This window comes from Notolabrus celidotus, chromosome 7 (genome assembly GCF_009762535.1).
Source record: "Notolabrus celidotus isolate fNotCel1 chromosome 7, fNotCel1.pri, whole genome shotgun sequence".
NCBI lineage: Eukaryota > Metazoa > Chordata > Actinopteri > Labriformes > Labridae > Notolabrus > Notolabrus celidotus.
The window spans coordinates 20467976-20485376 of record NC_048278.1 but is presented as its reverse complement, the minus strand read 5'-3'; the positions used below and the strand labels follow the sequence as shown (position 1 = coordinate 20485376).

General features: G+C 42.3%; 1 protein-coding gene across 2 annotated transcripts in view; it reads left to right on the top strand.

Moving 5' to 3' along the window:
- slit2 (slit homolog 2 (Drosophila)) overlaps positions 1-17401 on the top strand; it is a 97313-nt gene that overhangs the window by 26679 nt on the left and 53233 nt on the right. The window lies entirely within an intron of this gene.

The following is a 17401-nucleotide window of genomic DNA, read 5'->3' as shown; positions in this document are numbered from 1 at the left end:
TGTATTTTAAGGGGTTATTAGCTGTAATCCACAGAGAAAACTCACTTTGGCTACCAAGTGTCTGCTCTTTCAGAAACCAGAACAAAAACAAGAAACTTAAAGCGCTCACAGAGTCTCGCCAAAACAGAAAGGTTTCACTTTATGTCAATCAGTCAGCAGACCTAACATGGCTGTCTTTCACTGGCCTGGGTGCCTCCCTCCCTCCCCTCTAATCCTCCATCTTGGCTCCGTGTCAAGCCGCCTTGTCCAGTTCCACAATATCCCTCCTCCAGGGCAGGCAACTGCATCCCCTCTCTGGCTCCATTAGTGCCACTCCACTGGCATAGCCGGCATTCTCCAGCGGGACCGTCATCGCTGGCCACTCTATTGGCACTCCTGTCACTCTCCAACTGGCACAAAGAAAAACCTCTCCGCTCTCCCCCTCTGCCTCTCCTGCTCGCTTGGTCTTTTCTGTGCCCCCATATTCTCCCCCTCCTTGTCTCTCTCTCTATTCCCGCTCCACTTTTATCTTCCTTTTCTCTCTCCAGCACCTTTTTCTAAAGTCTTTTTCCCTCTTGCCTACACTCCCGTACCCATCTCTCTCCTCCAACACATTGGTTTGGAGAGGCTTATGCAAGACCCTCATGCAGGGTAGAAACCAGGAGAGGAAGCTGGGAGTTGACCAGTGATTCCTCCCAGAGATGTTCCTCACAAGTTTAGAGCCTCTCACAGTATTTCACTAAAAGCTGAGTGTGTTTGAGCTGACCATGGTGACCCAGGCTCATTAAAACGCACTATGTTTACATAATGTGAAGATCCAGGCCAGGAACAGGCCCACAACACAAAATGAGCCGCTGATGCTTTAATGAATTTCCTCCTTTTTAAAAAGAATACAAAGAACATGCAGAAATGATATAAAATAAAATGAATGAGAGTGTGAAATATATGTTTTTGTCCATCAGTGAAGATGAAATAATGATGGATCTGTGATGAAAAGAGGGAGAAAAAGAGAGAAAGTTTGACATCATGGCTGCAGGCTGGTGATGGATCAGCAGCTTTGTAATCACAGGTTGGTACCTGACCTATGTGTGTGTGTGTATATATATGTGTGTGTGTGTGTGTGTGTGTGTGTGTGTGTGTGTGTGTGTGTTTGTGTGTGTGTGAGTGTGTGTGTGTGTGTGTGTGTGAGTAAGTGTGTGTGTCTGTGCATATGTGTGTGTGTAAGTGAGTGTGTGTGTGTGTGTGTGTGTGTGTGTGTGTGTGTGTGTGTGTGTGTGTGTGTGTGTGTGTGTGTGTGTGCATGCATATGTGCGTGCGTCTGCACCCTTGCAAGTGTCTAATGACAGGTTCTAAGGCTGATGTGTCATTATCCAATTACAGTTTTCTCTCATCTCTACGGTAACACCATGCCCCCAGTAATTGGACGGCTGCTCTTAAGAACTCTGACCTCTCAGCAAGTGTCAGACACAGAACACACACGCTATCTTACACTCTCTCTCTCTCTCTCTCTCTCTCTCTCTCTCTCTCTCTCTCTCTCTCTCTCTCTCTCTTACTCACACACACATAGGATGCCATGAAGATTGGGTAATGCAGGATAAAACAGATGCTATCTGAAAGGTTGATCAGCCAAACTATGCAAAGACAAGTTAGGACTCTGATCATACCATATCACTCTTTCCTCCTCACACCTCATCTGTCTGTCTTGTAATAACAATATCTGCTTCCTCTCCTCGCCCCGTTTTCTTTTTTCCGTCTCCTTCAGTCTTGCTCTCTTGACAGTGTGCGGCCTCTAAATGGGCCTAAATGGGCCGAGTCGAAAAAGAGCTTTTGTGGTTTATGGTTCCACTGAGCTCTCTCCCTGTCTTGCTCTTCATTTTTTCACAAAAAACAAAGCACAGCATTCCCATCAACACACACACACACACACACACACACACACACACACACACACACACACACACACACACACACACTCCCCCACAACCCCCCAAACCGGCCCTCTTAAATATTTCACTCGCTTAGAAGGCTTCATGCCCTCTTCTCTCTTTATGTGTGTATATGTGTGTGTGTGCGCATGCTGCCTCATTGCAAAACTTTAGAGGTTCATTGCGATGGCTATGCAAAAACCGATCAGACACCCAGAAGCAAAGAAGGAGACTTGAAGGAGAGAGTGAGGGAGGAACAGGAGGAGACATGGAATAAAATGTGTGTGTGTGTGTGTGTGTGTGTGTGTGTGTGTGTGTGTGTGTGTGTGTGTGTGTGTGTGTGTGTGTGTGTGTGTGTGTGTGTGTTTGCAGGCCTCTTCATGTTCCTAGGACAGAGGTCAGATATTTAGAAGTTGGGGTCACTTGCCTCCTGATGTCTCACTGGTGGACAAATTTATGAGTTCAGAAAGAGGAATTTTAACTTTTTTTGTTGCAGCATTTGGTCCAGCTCATGTTTGACATAATTTAAGCTGTTTCCTGAACCTACAAAGGGTTTGTGGACTACCCATCAAATTGATCTTTTCTGTGCGTTTCAGCTTCAAAATAATTTACTGTAGAGCCCCTTCTCTCTGAATGGATTCTTTTGTTGCTATTGATTTGAAATCCTGCCTGCCTCTCAAATTTCTGCCACATAAAAGCTGCAGCAAAATTAAAAATAACACTTACTTCATGTTAACAGCTCCGACCCCCCTCATATTTCACCCCGTTCTCCCTTTTCTCTTATTGTTTTCTACTTTCATTTGTAGCTTTTTCCATCAGTGTATGAGATCACCATGCAATTATTTTATGATCGTGTGTGTGCGTGTGATTAGAAATGTTACTTAAGCACAAAGTAAAGTCCACTGTATCTTTTTGGGAGCGACTGTGCTCCGCAGGTTGCTACAGACAGTAGTGAAAGTTAGACAACAGCCCTAACTCCTGGACACATCTGAATATACACACACACGCACATACACACACACACATACACATACACACACACACACACACACGCACACGGGCAAGCACACGCACACACACACACACACACACACACACACACACACACACACACACACACACACACACATAACTATGATATAGTTTGAAAAACGGGGAGCAAGGGTATGAGCAACCCGAGGCTATGATGTCAGCCTGTTTTACGGCTCTCATAATTACAAGCAGCGCTCTGGGTGGGTGGATTTTCTGTCAGTATGTGTGTGTGTGTGTGTGTCTTCCTTCTACACTGCACATAAGATTCTTGTCAGAGTTGCTGTGGTGACCCGCTAGGTAACAGTTGGTGTCTCTCAGACATCTTGTGACTGAGGATATGGACTGTTCCTGTTGAATCTCTCTTAGACAGTACAGGACTGTGCCAACTGTGGCTTTGTTGGAGAAAAGAGAGTGACGTTCCACCTTGTTAGTAAAACTTGTCATTCCATTGTTTCCCACGTGTGTTCCCATTATTTCGCCGTGAATCACAAGGAAACCTGGGACATGCTGACTTTTCACCTGCTGATAAGTCATTTGTTGGAGCAGAACACTCAACTAGCTGTTGACAGGCCATTTAAACTCTTCAGATTTGCTTTTGGCATCAATTCTTGAGTCTAAAGAGTTGGTATTAAGTTTTTTTCATATTTACAAAAAATAGTATGTTAAAATGTACAATGCCAATACTGAACAACGGCAAAGTTTCAAATTAAGAGGTAAAAGTGTTTTGGATAAATCCCAGGATGAGACCACAGGCTGCTAAGAACGACTTGTTCAAAAACAAGCAGAGTTAGGTAGGTTGCTAGAGGAACATAAGCGGAGGTTGAAATTAGGGTTTTCAAAGACATAAATCTCAGATAAGTAAAGAATATTTGAGCTGTAATTCATGTAAATCTATTATAAAGCATCAGACATCAGACGGGCATGATCAATTATGAAAATGAGCACAACACCCCCCCCCCCCCCCGTAAGAAAATATCTGTATCTTCTGAAATGCAACAGATTTAAAAAATATATATATGTCCCTCAGACAATAAACATTGACAGACACTGTCAAAACCACAGTTTGTATCATTCTTGTTTGAAAAATGAATGAGCCTTTTATTTATCATTTAGCCAAAGTTTGGAGTTTGATTTTTGTTCATACAAGAACTTGTACATCAACATTCCTGCATACAAAACAAGAGCAAATTACAGAAATGATTTATTTAAGTATGCCACTAAGAAAAAAAATCAAGAAGACGAAGAGCACCATCATGACTCAGAGGATGAGGATTCTAAAAGTTGTATTTGGTACTTTATACATTGTGCTGTACTCAATAAAAACTGGGCAGTTGTCATTATAATGATGACTTTATAGTGCATGAATCAAAGTTTGATTGTCATACAGAGATTAAACTTTACTATTCAAACTTCATGGACTGTCACCAGCTTTACACTGGTTTTATAACAGATCAATATTTCCATGGTGGTCCTGGATGAACCATCAACAGCACAGCAGAGATTCCTGCAAGTAAGCTAGAGTTAAGATGATTTGGTTGCAGTGTGTGTGTGTGTGTGTGTGTGTGTGTGTGTGTGTGTGTGTGTGTGTGTGTGTGTGTGTGTGTGTGTGTGTGTGTGTGTGTGTGTGTGTGTGTGTGTGTGGGCATGTGTGTATATGAGAGTGTCATGACCCTTGGGCACCTGGAATACGGAAAGTGGGAGGAAATGATAGGCAGGAGTGGTTGAAGGAGTGATGGGATGGAGGAGGAGGGGGGTTAGGAGAGGAAAGAGTTATTAACCACTGCACATTACCGCCTGACAACCTGCGTGTTCAGGCAAAACCCGCAAGTAACGACACCAGTGTATGAGGGTTTGTGTGTGTGTGTGTGTGTGTGTGTGCGTGTGCGTGTGCGTGTGCGTGGGTGTGGGTGTGTGTCTCTGTGTCTCTGTGTCTGTGTGTTAGGCTTATGGGGGTTCTTAAACACATATTTGTGGGACTGGTAAGCCTCAGTGAGATTCTGTAAGCATGTGTGTGTGTTTCCTTCACGGTGTGTCATCCTGCAGCCGCTTACAGACTGAGGCAGAGAAATACTTTGAATCTGCATTTCTGAAATGATTGCTCCCATCTCCTGCTTAATTTCCCTCACTCTGCTCTTTTGGAACATTGAAGCCATCATGTTGGCTTGGCTGAATTTCATAGCAGTTCAGCTGGGCTGCATTTCTTTACTACTGTGACGTGTCTTTCTCTCAAACACACTTATTTCCCTTTTTTTCATGCAGCAATTGTTGCCAAAAGTCTAATGAAATCTTCCAGGGGAAATGGAAAGATAATGAATAGATCTATTCCCTCACAAAAGTAATGTACATTTTCATGAATATTTTAACTTTTAACTCATCTTCTATTAAATTCTTTGAGTTCTTTTAGAGAACAAAAGTAAGGATAATAATTTACTCACACCTCGATATCTTGACTTTTCTTGTTAAGGCTAATTTTTGCATTGTGCTATTAGGCCTTTAACCCCATCCTCCTCCTCCTCATTCTCCTCCTCTATCTCCTCCTCCTCTTGCCTGCAGCTTGTCTTCATCTCTGTGAGTCAATGGGGCAGAAACAGACAGAGACAGGTGATATCTGATGAGCTGATGCTGATGACTGCTGCTAGTCAAGCAGAATGGATGGGTCTAATTGAAGAGCGGGTCTAGTGTGTGTGTGTGTGTTTGGTGTGCATGTTTGGTGTGCGTGTTTGGTGTGTGTGTGTGTATATGTATGAGTTGGAGGGGGACAGTTCTGCAAATGGCAGCCGTTTCCATGGCAGCAATTAAGCGCTGGGCGGTTTCAGGTCAAGGTTAATTAGCATGCAAAGATGAAAGAGAGTCAGAGGAGAGGGACTGAGCATTTGATCACTGTTTGTTCTACATGACCACTTCCTTCATTGTGTGTGTGTGTGTGTGTGTGTGTGTGTGTGTGTGTGTGTGTGCAAGCGTGCATGCATGCGTGCGTGTGCGCGCGCGTGTGTGTTTGTGTTGTAGTCAAGACCACACTTACTGAGACCGAGACATGAACAAGACATATCGGGATCAAGATCAAAGCAGAGCGAGACCCAGACAAGCTAGAGACCAAATATATCAATGAATAGTCATCAAGGGAATGAATAAATAAAACAGTTTTTGTTTTGTTTTTTAAGTTTGATTTTAAATCAAAGTGAAAGCAACAAACAAAGTCTCTGCACTTTTGTTTTTACAGCACCATAGTGCAAAAAAAAACAAATCTTAAGTCTTCTCATCTAACATCTTGTCAAAAATATGCCATCATATTAAAATAAATGTACATCTTATTTCTGAAATAATAGATGAATACATGAATATCAAAAACAGATGACTTAATTAATGAATAAAAAGGAAAACATACTACATGAATTGTTTATAAAATGTGAAAAAAAAACTACCATTGTGTAATGCTTCCTTTCAAGGTAGCGGTAAAAGTTTCATGTGGTCTAATCCATTTTTTTGAGCTGTGTACTGCAGAGTTTACAAACTCTCACATGATTTTGGTTGTTGAATTACCAACAAAAATGCAAAGTAATACTTTGTTAAAGCTTTGACATTGCTAGTTTTTGCTGATGATTATTTTTCCGTGTAACAGTTGACTCGATATATATGAGATTTTTTAAAAATGGTTGAGGAAAATACTAAATATTTGGAACATCTAAAAGGATGCATTATGGATGAAGTCATTAATTGAAGAAATAACTGCGAGAAAATGTAACACTGAAAATCATTTCCCCCTTCTCATTAAATCGGGCAAATTGACATCTTTAATGTATGAAATATCAAAATGGACCTACACAAAATTGGTATATTTCTGAGGTTTAGCAGGACTCTGTTGTTAAGCCTACTCTTGTTCCCACCTTGGTGTGGCAGCTCCTTCTCTTGAACCACTTTCTCTTCTTTTGTTCCCCTTTTCCTCTTCGTCCCAGTCCCCGTCTCTCTGCTGTCTCTGTCTGAACTTTAACAACTCAATCTTCACTGCCGAGGCTTTCAGCTCTCCTATTCACAGCCCAGTGATACAAATCCCACTGTATGCCCGCTTTGTGTGTGTGTGTGTGTGTGTGTGTGTGTGTGTGTGTGTGTGTGTGTGTGTGTGTGTGTGAGTGTTAGTGTGTGTGTGTGTGTGTGTGTGTGTGTGTGTGTGTGTGTGTGTGTGTGTGTGTGTCTCTGTGTGTGTTTATGGTGATTGATATGCATTAATGATGTAAGGCGAACAGCCATTAAAAGCTGGGAAACTGTAAGCACTGCCTTGAGCTGTGACTATTAGTCTGAAAGTTTCCGGTGTTGGCAAAACACATGGGACTGCAGTGGCAGATGTTAGTGGAAAAGTGTGTGTGCTTGTGTGTGTGCTTGTGTCTGTGGACTACCAGTAGCAGGTGGTAAGTTTATTTCACCCCGTTGGCCCAAACTCTCGGTCACAGGGGATTTTAAAGCAATCTAAAGCTCAGCTGTTCTCGTGATGTAGCTGCACTCGTGTGTGTGCGTGAGAATGCTTAGAAGCTTTAGGACAGCTTGTCTTTTTACATGAGCAAGAGTGTTTCAAAGAAAAACATTTCTTCCTCTGAAATGAATACACGAATCACAGACACTCTGTAAATCTCTTCATAGAAGCCAGTATCATCTTCCCAGTTTCCTTCGCAAACCCACAGAGCCACAGCCATTTTCTCTGAGCAGGTACTTGAACACTTCTCCAGGTCTTCGCTTTAGTTGAGCTCAAGTGTTGCTTAACCTTTTTCCAATTCAGATCCGGAATGAGATCGTTCTGCACTCTCACCTTTTGACCACAGCTCATTGAAGCTAATTGCTAATCTGGTCATGTGGAAACTCTACAGCAACCAGGAAACAATCTGTGGTCCCGACACACAGTTTAAGTAGTGAGGGCCTCGGGTTTCTAACTCCAGATGGGCAGGTTTGTTCAGCTCAGCGTAAATAAGGGTGAGGAGGGACAAAGGCGGCTGCCCCTAAAGTGTCTGCCTGCATAAGAAAAGGATGAGAGGAGAAAAAAAAGAAAGGATAGACTTTGTTATTAAATTCTCTCTTCCTGAGGTCAGTGACACCGAGGCTTTTAGTGGCTGCTGGAACCACTCTCCTGCAACACCCCGTCTAATTGGTTAACGACATCTGATGTCATAACATGCCCCCCCTCTCACCATGCCAACCCCATCCTTCATCCCTCTCCCTTCATGTTGCTTTCCTTCTCTCTCCATTTCTCAAACCGCTGGATCCTTTTGTTCTTTAAACTCCCTTTGCCCCCCCCCCCCTTTCATCTTCACTCAACTTAAAGCGAGTATTGATTGAAGGAAAGAAAATTATTGAACAAATCTTTCTCCCTTTCCTGTTGAACAACCCAAAATGTGTGTGAGTGTGAACATTGACAATCCTCTATCAAATAGTCTTGCATATGTTGTATTTAATTTGAAAAAGACACAATACATAGATTGAAATACTTGCTGACAGAACAGGAGGAATACAAGTAATTCATTTTTTTATCATGTAGGCAGCTGACAGGATAACATATACTTAAAAAATCAAGCATTAGTTATATTGATAGAGCTGCATCGATCTAATATTTCAGTGCCTGTAATGTTAATTTTAAAGATCATTAAGTTGGTTAAACGTCTGAAAATCTGTGAATGTTTCCCATAGCCAGAGGTTATATCATTAATTCAGCTGTTACAAACCGGAGCTGAAAAATGGTTTGGTTTTTCTCTATGCTTGTGTACGAGTGAAGAGACAGTTCAACTATCAAAAAACTGCTCTTCTCAGAGAAACAAACAATTGAACATAAATGATCATGATAACAATTAACTACAATGACAGGGACAGTGTTTTTAAAAATGTATTTGAAGTGAATTTTAATATTGTAGTTTGACCAATGTTCCTTAGGATTCATAACACGTTCAGGCCATTTACTTTATATCACACATCTGAAATGTAATTCCACACTCATTTGAGAAGCCTTTGCTGTATTATAACAAAATTATGATGAAAGATGGAAGACACTAAATAAAAGTAGATGTTCTCTGAGATGGATTACACAAATCAAGCATAATTCAACCCTAAGTCTAGCGTAATTCTCTTTCATATTTAACTAGAATTAATGGATGTCTGGAGTGAAACTTTTAGCGTAGCCTTCAGTATGCATTAGAAAATGAATGACAGATAAAGTAAAGTGCCCATGATGTATAATTAACAAGCAAAACTTTTGCTTTCTGTGGTTCTTCAACTTTCATCTCCTGTTAGGCTGCAATCCTGTGTGCTGACCTGTAGTCTGGCCTTCTGTCTGTCTGTCTGTCTGTCTGTCTGCCTGTCTGTCTGCCTGTCTGTCTGTCTGTCTGTCTGTCTGTCTGTCTGTCTGTCTGTCTGTCTGTCTGTCTGTCTGTCTGTCTGCCTGTCTGCCTGCCTGTCTGCCTGCCTGTCTGCCTGTCTGTCTGTCTGTCTGTCTGTCTGTCTGTCTGTCTGTCTGTCTGTCTGTCTGTCTGTCTGTACTTCTGGCTGGATGGCTGGCTGGCTGGCTGGCTGGCTGTGTAGCCTTTAGTTACCTAAGAAGCCTGGACCAAAAATAACAACACACTGTCAGACCTCTGCTTGCTACCTTCTCACATAGCCCATAAACTTAACAGCTCTGCTTGCTGCCTGTGCTCTCACTGTACACAGACACAAAATATAAGCCAAGTGGAGAGCGCCTTGGCATTGGTCTGTTTTTCGATCTGCTCGTAACATGCTTCCATTCACTCATCATAATTACAATTCTCTCACGAGCCACTGATTTGGGCTCATCCCCCCTCTTTGCAAGTGAGCATCTCATCTCTCTGAAGCTCGCTGAACCTTGCACAAAAAGCTGATTTAAGACAACTGATGATGGCCCCCGCCTCCCCTGCACCCCAGATTTTAACTCCCCCTTAAACCCCCAGGGGCTGGCAGCAGTGACCCATATGTGGTACGAGGAATCAGACATACATCTGAGCCCCTCAAAGTTAACATACACCCCCCCAACACAGACACACAGACACACAGACACACACACACACACAGACACACACACACACACACACACACACACACATGCAGACACACATTTCCCGGCATACACTCATTGATCTCCCTTAGGGAAAAAGGCAGAACAGGAGGCTCTACACGTCTGCATCCTGTAGAATGTATTGAAGCAGACATTCGTTCACTCAACTGCACACACACACACACACACACACACACACACACACACACACACACACACACACACACACACACACACACACACACACACACAAAGACACAGTCCCACACAGACAAATGACAGAAAAGGCAGTAATGGGCTTAGTTCAGCTGAGCTTCATGTGTGTCATAATCTTGTCATGATACTGTCCTAATCCTCCTATAATCCACTACCCTTCTGGAAAGATGAAATTGGGATTACCTTCGATCTGTCTCCATTACACAAGCATCTTGTCTTGCAGAGAGAGAGAGAGAGTGTGTGTGTGTGTGAGAGAGAGAGAGAGAGAGAGAGAGAGAGAGAGAGAGAGTATGAGGTATTGCAGCATTCTCAGGAATGTCAGCTATCGTCATGCTCTCAGTTTTTTTTCGCTGACCCCATGGCTCTGGTTGTCCTACAGTTACTATATCTGTGTTTGTGTTTGTGTGTGTGTGTGTGTGTGTGTGTGTGTGTGTGTGTGTGTGTGTGTGTGTGTGTGGTTCAGTGTGTGTAAACCTCAGTCAACTTCTCTTTATTTTGGGGAAATCAACTTTCTAATGACAATAAATATAACTTTTCTCCAGTTGAGACAGAGGTGACATTTAAAAAACAATGCAGACAAACACACACACACACACACACACACACACACACACACACACATAGTCCAGTCACCTGCTTCCAGCCCCGCTACGATATCTGTTTACTTTTCCACAGCGATTCAGAGCGTGTTATGTTAATATACAGCTGATACATGTCACTGTTTATCATACAGACATGATTACAGGGAATAATAGAGAGGAGATGAAATACATGGCCGAAGTGTGGCCGATAAGCGGGGATCCCGGAAGTGCTGTAAATGTGGGAAATACAATGCCGCCCGGCAGACAAATCACAGAGCTTGCGGTCTGCGTTGATTCTACGGGTAGTTACATTTTAGAGAAGGTGCACGTCAGCTACGTGTGTAGGCCTCTGCGTGGGTGCAGGAGCTACGCGGACCCCTGACGTAGGCTACGCCGTCGATTTGACGCAGAAGTATAAACCAGCCTTAACTCTGAATGTAGACCCAACTTTGCTGCTTGAACAGTAATGTGTGTGTGGTTGTTTTTTTATAACATAGGCTGCACTGACCATGAAGTTGGCATGAAGAATCAACCTGCATTCACTCAAAAGAGGTGGCTTTATAGCTTCTTCTCCCTGCAGGCGAACAGGAAAAACAGAGAGGACGAGTTGGAAAGAGGGAGAGAAGTTCAGGAAAGTCTAAAAATGTAGAAAATATTGACTATAATAAATGAAAAAGGGGACGCAAATATGAGTTGCAGAAGGAATAAAAGAGGGAGAAGAGTGTTTCATGAAAGAGGCAGTAAAGTGATGGTGAAAGAAGATAAGAGGCAGCCAGGAGGGCATAGAAAAAAGAGGAAAGGAGGTTAAGGAGCTGCAGAGTGATGGAGAGGGAAAGAAAGAGATAGAAGAGAGGGTGGAAAAGAGGCAGAAAAAAACCTGAGTACACCACTGTGGAGGCAGAAAAAGGCTGTTGTGACTCCTCACATGCTTGGGGCAGAGATAGTCTTAAAAGACATCCAAATGAACAAAGCTTTGTGTGTGCTATTTTGCATGCCTGTGTGTGTGCATGTTTGTGCTCTTGCCCTCAAGCTTTCGGCCACTAATGGGCAGCAAAGCCTTTGTTCCAGGGCAACATGCTTGTTGGTGCAAATAAAAACACTCACATGTACACATGCACATACACAGTATGATTGTTCACCTTCTGCACACCACAGTCTTGCCTATACTCCAACCCTCAGTGACTTTTCAGGCTCATGTTGGTTATATTTCTGTGAAAATGTCTGTATTTTGATTTGGTATATCAGCTTCTGGTGGCTGCTCTGAGTCAAATTCTTGCAGGTCATTGGCTAACAGTTGCCCAGGGAGACGACTCAGCGGGCCATGATTGGCGGATGATGCTAACTCGGTCTGACAGCCTTGTTAGTGCAACCTGATTGGTCAATTAGTAACATCACTTACTCTGAAATCCCTAGAGAGAGAGAAAGAGACAGTAGGAGAGAGAGAGGAACAAATGATATCACTTTGTTTTAGTTTCTCTATATTGACTTTGTTCAGAGTCCCAAATATAGCTGTCGTCTCTTATTTGTTGCGATGTAAATGAAGGGGTTTGGATGGGGGGTCAAAGATGAGAGGAAGAGCATGGGAGGGATGGGTGTGTTGTGCAGACAGATCCAATCTCTATAAATTATGAATGTGTTCTGGCGGAAAGCATTCAATGAGCAAATGCCACATGGTACTGAGTCAAGGAATCCAACTGTGTGTTTGTGTAGTTGTGTATCTGTGTGTGTTTTTGCACTGTTTGCTTACTGTCATGCCTCCAAATGCCATGCAACAAAAATATATATTGTTTTGTTTTGTGCAGTGCTGGTTTGAAGTTAAAAACTGTCTTCTGTTTTCATGTATTATGTGAATTATTTGGAATACAAGAAATCCAAAGTTTAAATATTAGGAAACAAACAGAATCCTTACAGGGGGAGACAAGACCCCGACGTGAAGCATCCCTCAGATTCAACAGTTGGTAGAGCTCCCATGGTAACAGCATTCACCAGCCATCTTGCGTGTTGAATTAACATGAAACTTTACATTAAATGAAGGTCTTAATATTGGCCTGCTTTACGTTTAAAGTCTGAACATTAATGTTTTGCTATTGGCATTTTTAACAGATTCAGAAAGTAACTGCAGCACATGTAAGGTCCTCTTCACCGTAACTTTTCTCTTGGTATGTTCTGAACATGGAACCAGTCTTGTAACACTATTTAAGCACAGACTGTGTTGGCTTCATGTCTGTTTTCTTCAGTTTAGTCAACTCTTTTCCCTCACTAATTTCTGCTCTGTTCTCCTCATCTCTTCTTCTTTTCTCTGCTGGTCAGCTGTTAACCACCAATGTTACATTTTGTGCTCTCTTGATGAATTAAGAAAAAAAATCCTCCTTGTTTGTTTGTTTTTTTTTTATCCTTTTTCTTTTTTTTTTTTTTACATAAATTTAAGTTTTTGCTACATTGTCAACACGTGGACATGTGACAATGTGATTGGGTTATTGCTGGCATCTTTCTTGCTATTCAGAATTAAATACTGTTGTTATTGGGCTTTGACCAATCAGATTGAAGTATTTAACACAGCCTGGTGATTAGTAAGAAAGCCGGGTATATAATAAGTCTATAAGAATTTAACAATTCATAGCACAAATAATGGGGTTCCATTTGGCTCTCAAATGCTATAAAAGCATGACATCTTTATTTTAAAGACAAAAAAAAAATTATTATTATTATTATTATTATTATTATTATTATAAATATTAATCTTAATATTATTATTATTTAACCTTTATTTAACCAGGTTGGTCCCATTGAGATCAAATATCTATTTTTCCAGGAAGACCTAATTAATTTAGTCTTGCATATCACTTTTTGCCATTTTCTTTTCCTTTTTGTTTTCAAGAAGAGTCTGAGCCAACTTGTCACAGGAAAACTTTTGATAAAGTCTTCTCGCTTTAAAAGATGCAGGAACTTTATGTGAAAATCAGTCATAAACAAAGAACTACGAGCTTAAGGAATACGAGACATATCAAGTTTAAAGCTCTTTTTCTGTGGGGGATTTCACTTGTTTTCATTGGCATGGTTTGTCTGTTACAGTGCGCAAAGACAACAGTCGGTCCTCTATATATCACAGCCAGTTTCCAACCCTCTCACACAATGCTCATTTTTTTTCCCCACATATTGTTATCCAAACCTCCTCTTTGGCATCTGAGATTGTCTGACCACTGCTGTGTTCATGTCTGGCAAAGCTGCTAGCAATAAAGTTGTGTTGTTTTGAAGGCAAGCCATGCACAACTTAATCAACTTGTTGAGCTTGCGAGGCGGCTGTCTGCGACTGTGTCAATAGAGCAGCTAATAAAGTTATGTTATCGGGATGGCAGGCGGCCTGCACGGCCTGCTGCTTTTAGAGACATGTCATGCTGTGTGTGAGTTAATAAAGTTATGTGTCCTTTGAATGGATGTAATACAGTTGCTAGGGGAGCTGCAGTGTGATGATAGCATTACAGGAGGCATTTTGATTGTCAGGGCAATAGACTCGGAGCGAATGGCTCTCAGTGTGAGGAGGACGGCCGGAGAGAGCAGGGAGCGCTTCCCATTCGCTCTGGTGCTGTGTCTCAGAGCGTGAAATACCGCGTGTACTGTAATTTTGTACCATCAGGTCTAAACATGATGGACAAACAGAAAAACCGCAAATAGGAAGGTGACAACACATCCAACATGCACTCCCACAGACACACATACACACAAACAGGAATGAGGATGTTTGGTATGTAGCTTGTGTGTCAGGTGGAGCTGAGAAGGCTTGACACCTCGTCAGAGAGTCTGGGAGAGGAGACAGGAGATCTCACTATGTGACACCAGGCTTTTTATAGACACAGGGGGAGTGGTGATGGATCCAAATGGATCACCTCTGCCTCTCAGGGCCCCAACATGAGTGTGTTACTGTCTGTAAGAAAATGCCATGTTATAGATCCTGTCTTTTGAATCAGCTTGACTTACTGACGTCTCTTTTTCGTGGCCAGTGAACATAGAATAAAACACTCATGCTTAAAGGAACAGAAACAGCCACTTTGATTCAAGGCTAGGGCAACAAGTATTAATATAAAAATCCTTGCCAATCAATTTTTTACTTCATCTGAATGAATTTGTAAAACCTGATTACATATCTGTCAAGTCTATTTCTTAAGACCATTTTTCAGAAATCACAAACTTTCTGATTCTAATGAGTAATGTGCGTGCAACGTCCAAATTAAGAAATTTAATGGATCATGCACAATGATATTTATGTTAAGTGGAGATGTTAAGTCATTCGGTTCTGCAATGAAAAAAAAAAAATTTCATTTGACATGTATTCTTTTTTCTCCAACCTATTACTTGTAAAAATGTATTTGGTGCTGAAGTCTACTGTTTTGCAGCATGTTTGTACAAAATTGAATTGTGAGCTTTCTCTCATATTCTTTAGTGTCTATGTAACAAACAGATTCTAAGAAATAAGACCGCCTTGCAAAGCTAAAGCACAGTAGATTGAATAAGTGTACCTCTGCGTGCATGGTTGGCATGTGCACATACATGCATACATAAATGCATGTGTGTTAATGTGTGTTAATATGTGTGACTGCACCCTGTGCTCAGCATGAGCGTGTGAATGGGGGTGAATGGAGCACTGCGGGGAGGCTGGCCCACTATGGGAGATGAATGTGCTGATATGACAGTGATACATGGAGATGTTTACAGTAAACTGAAAGTAGGAGGGAGACCTGACCTCAGGGGGATTAAAAGAAAGAGAGAAAGAATGGAAGAAAGGAAGAAAGAGCGAAGGGAAGTGAAAGAAGGACCCAGCTTGCAGGATGTTTTTGCTGAACTGTGTTAAGGGCGAGAAAATTGGCAAAAGTTTCCATGAATGAACGAGGACAGTTCATCTGTCTCTCTGTCTTTACTACGACAAAGCGGATCTGTAACAGCTCTGTATGATATCACCGGAGGAATGTAGTTATTATGTGAGCTGACAATGCTCGCTGACACGGTTGGCTCACGTTCAGTGCTTGTTCAAACAGCCAACATACCCCCCCTCACACACACTCACATAGAGGTGCATCCCATCCCATTACAGCAGACAATCCCTACAGTGTTTGTGAACCGGTGCACGCTTGTGTTGCTCAATGCAGAACAAATCCCAGATCATTCACACACACACATACACACACACACATACAGTAAACCTCCACATACAAGGTAGTAGACTCAGCTGTAAAACACAAGGCTACAGAGTAATGAGAGTTTCCCTTCAGTAGCATAATGGACTCTGTAAGATTTCCTTTGTTTACAGTTGAGCCTCTGTGTGAACCGTAGCAGAAACTCGATCCTTTTAGGTGAATTGGTTTTTGCAGCAGCACAACACTCTTGTGCAGCTCTGTATACCCAAGCACAACTAGCGCATAATGTGATATTGGCTGGCTTTAGGAGACTTAGCGCTGCTGCTTTTGATTTGTTGCAACTTTGTGGGAAAGTTGACTGTGAGTGGGATAAGCTCTTATTGCCTGCCCGTGTGCATGTATATATATGTGTGTGTGTGTGTGTGTGTGTGTGTGTGTGTGTGTGTGTGTGTGTGTGTGTGTGTGTGAGCTGATGGATGAACTTGCAGTCTGGTAAGCAGGGACATTCCCCTCTCTGTTCTCTCTCTGTGCCATGGAAACCAGACGGGAGGGCTATGGTGGCCCACAGGAGCCAAATGAGGCGGCAATAATGCAGCGCTTAACCCCACATTGAAAAATGACTTCATTCTCTCATCAATAGAGCAGTTCTGAACGCCCCGCCACGCTTATGCATGCACACACACACACACACTGACTGACACACACAAACATGCTTGTGTACATAATTGAAATGTGCAGTGGGTATTTCCCATGGTTAAGGTGTGATACAGTTAAGTATTATGCGGCGCAGACACACACACACACACACACACACACACACACACACACAGATGCACAGCCTCTCATGCATACGCAGCATGAGGTCTGCTGCAGTGCGGAGAAACCTGTTTGTTCTTTGGCTTGATTGAGGCTGCTCTTTAATGGAGATGTTTCTCTGTTTGTGCGTTTTGTGCAGCCACGTTGTCACTGTGTGTTTGTGTCATTATTCAGTCACTTTGCTGCTTTCTGCCTTATTAGGATTCTTATTACTTAGCCCAGCAGATATTCATCTCCATGGGATCCATTAAATATTTAATGGAAAATACAAAGTAAGCAGCAAAGACGACCAAGTGTGACAGATCTGACTATGTGTTCAGCTTGTAAAACTAAAATCATTTTCCAGGGAACCATTGTTTGCTAATTACCCCCTAAAACGCTCATTAATTCAAGGTCATTTCAACACATTACCATGTCCGCACACATGCATCATGGAGCTTATTGATCCGGCCTGAGGTCCAAAACTGTAATCCAACGACTGCTGCTATTTATGTGTGACAGAGACGTCCTGAGGGTCTTAAAGATGCTCCTTTTTTCTGTGTCCAGTGGCTTTTTGCTCACTTAGTGCTGCATCTTTTTTCCATTAGTGTATCGCTCTCTCTCTCTGTCTCTCTCTCTCTCTCTCTGTCTCTCTCTCTCTCTCTCTCTCTCTCTCTCTCTCTCTCTCTCTCTCTCTCTCTC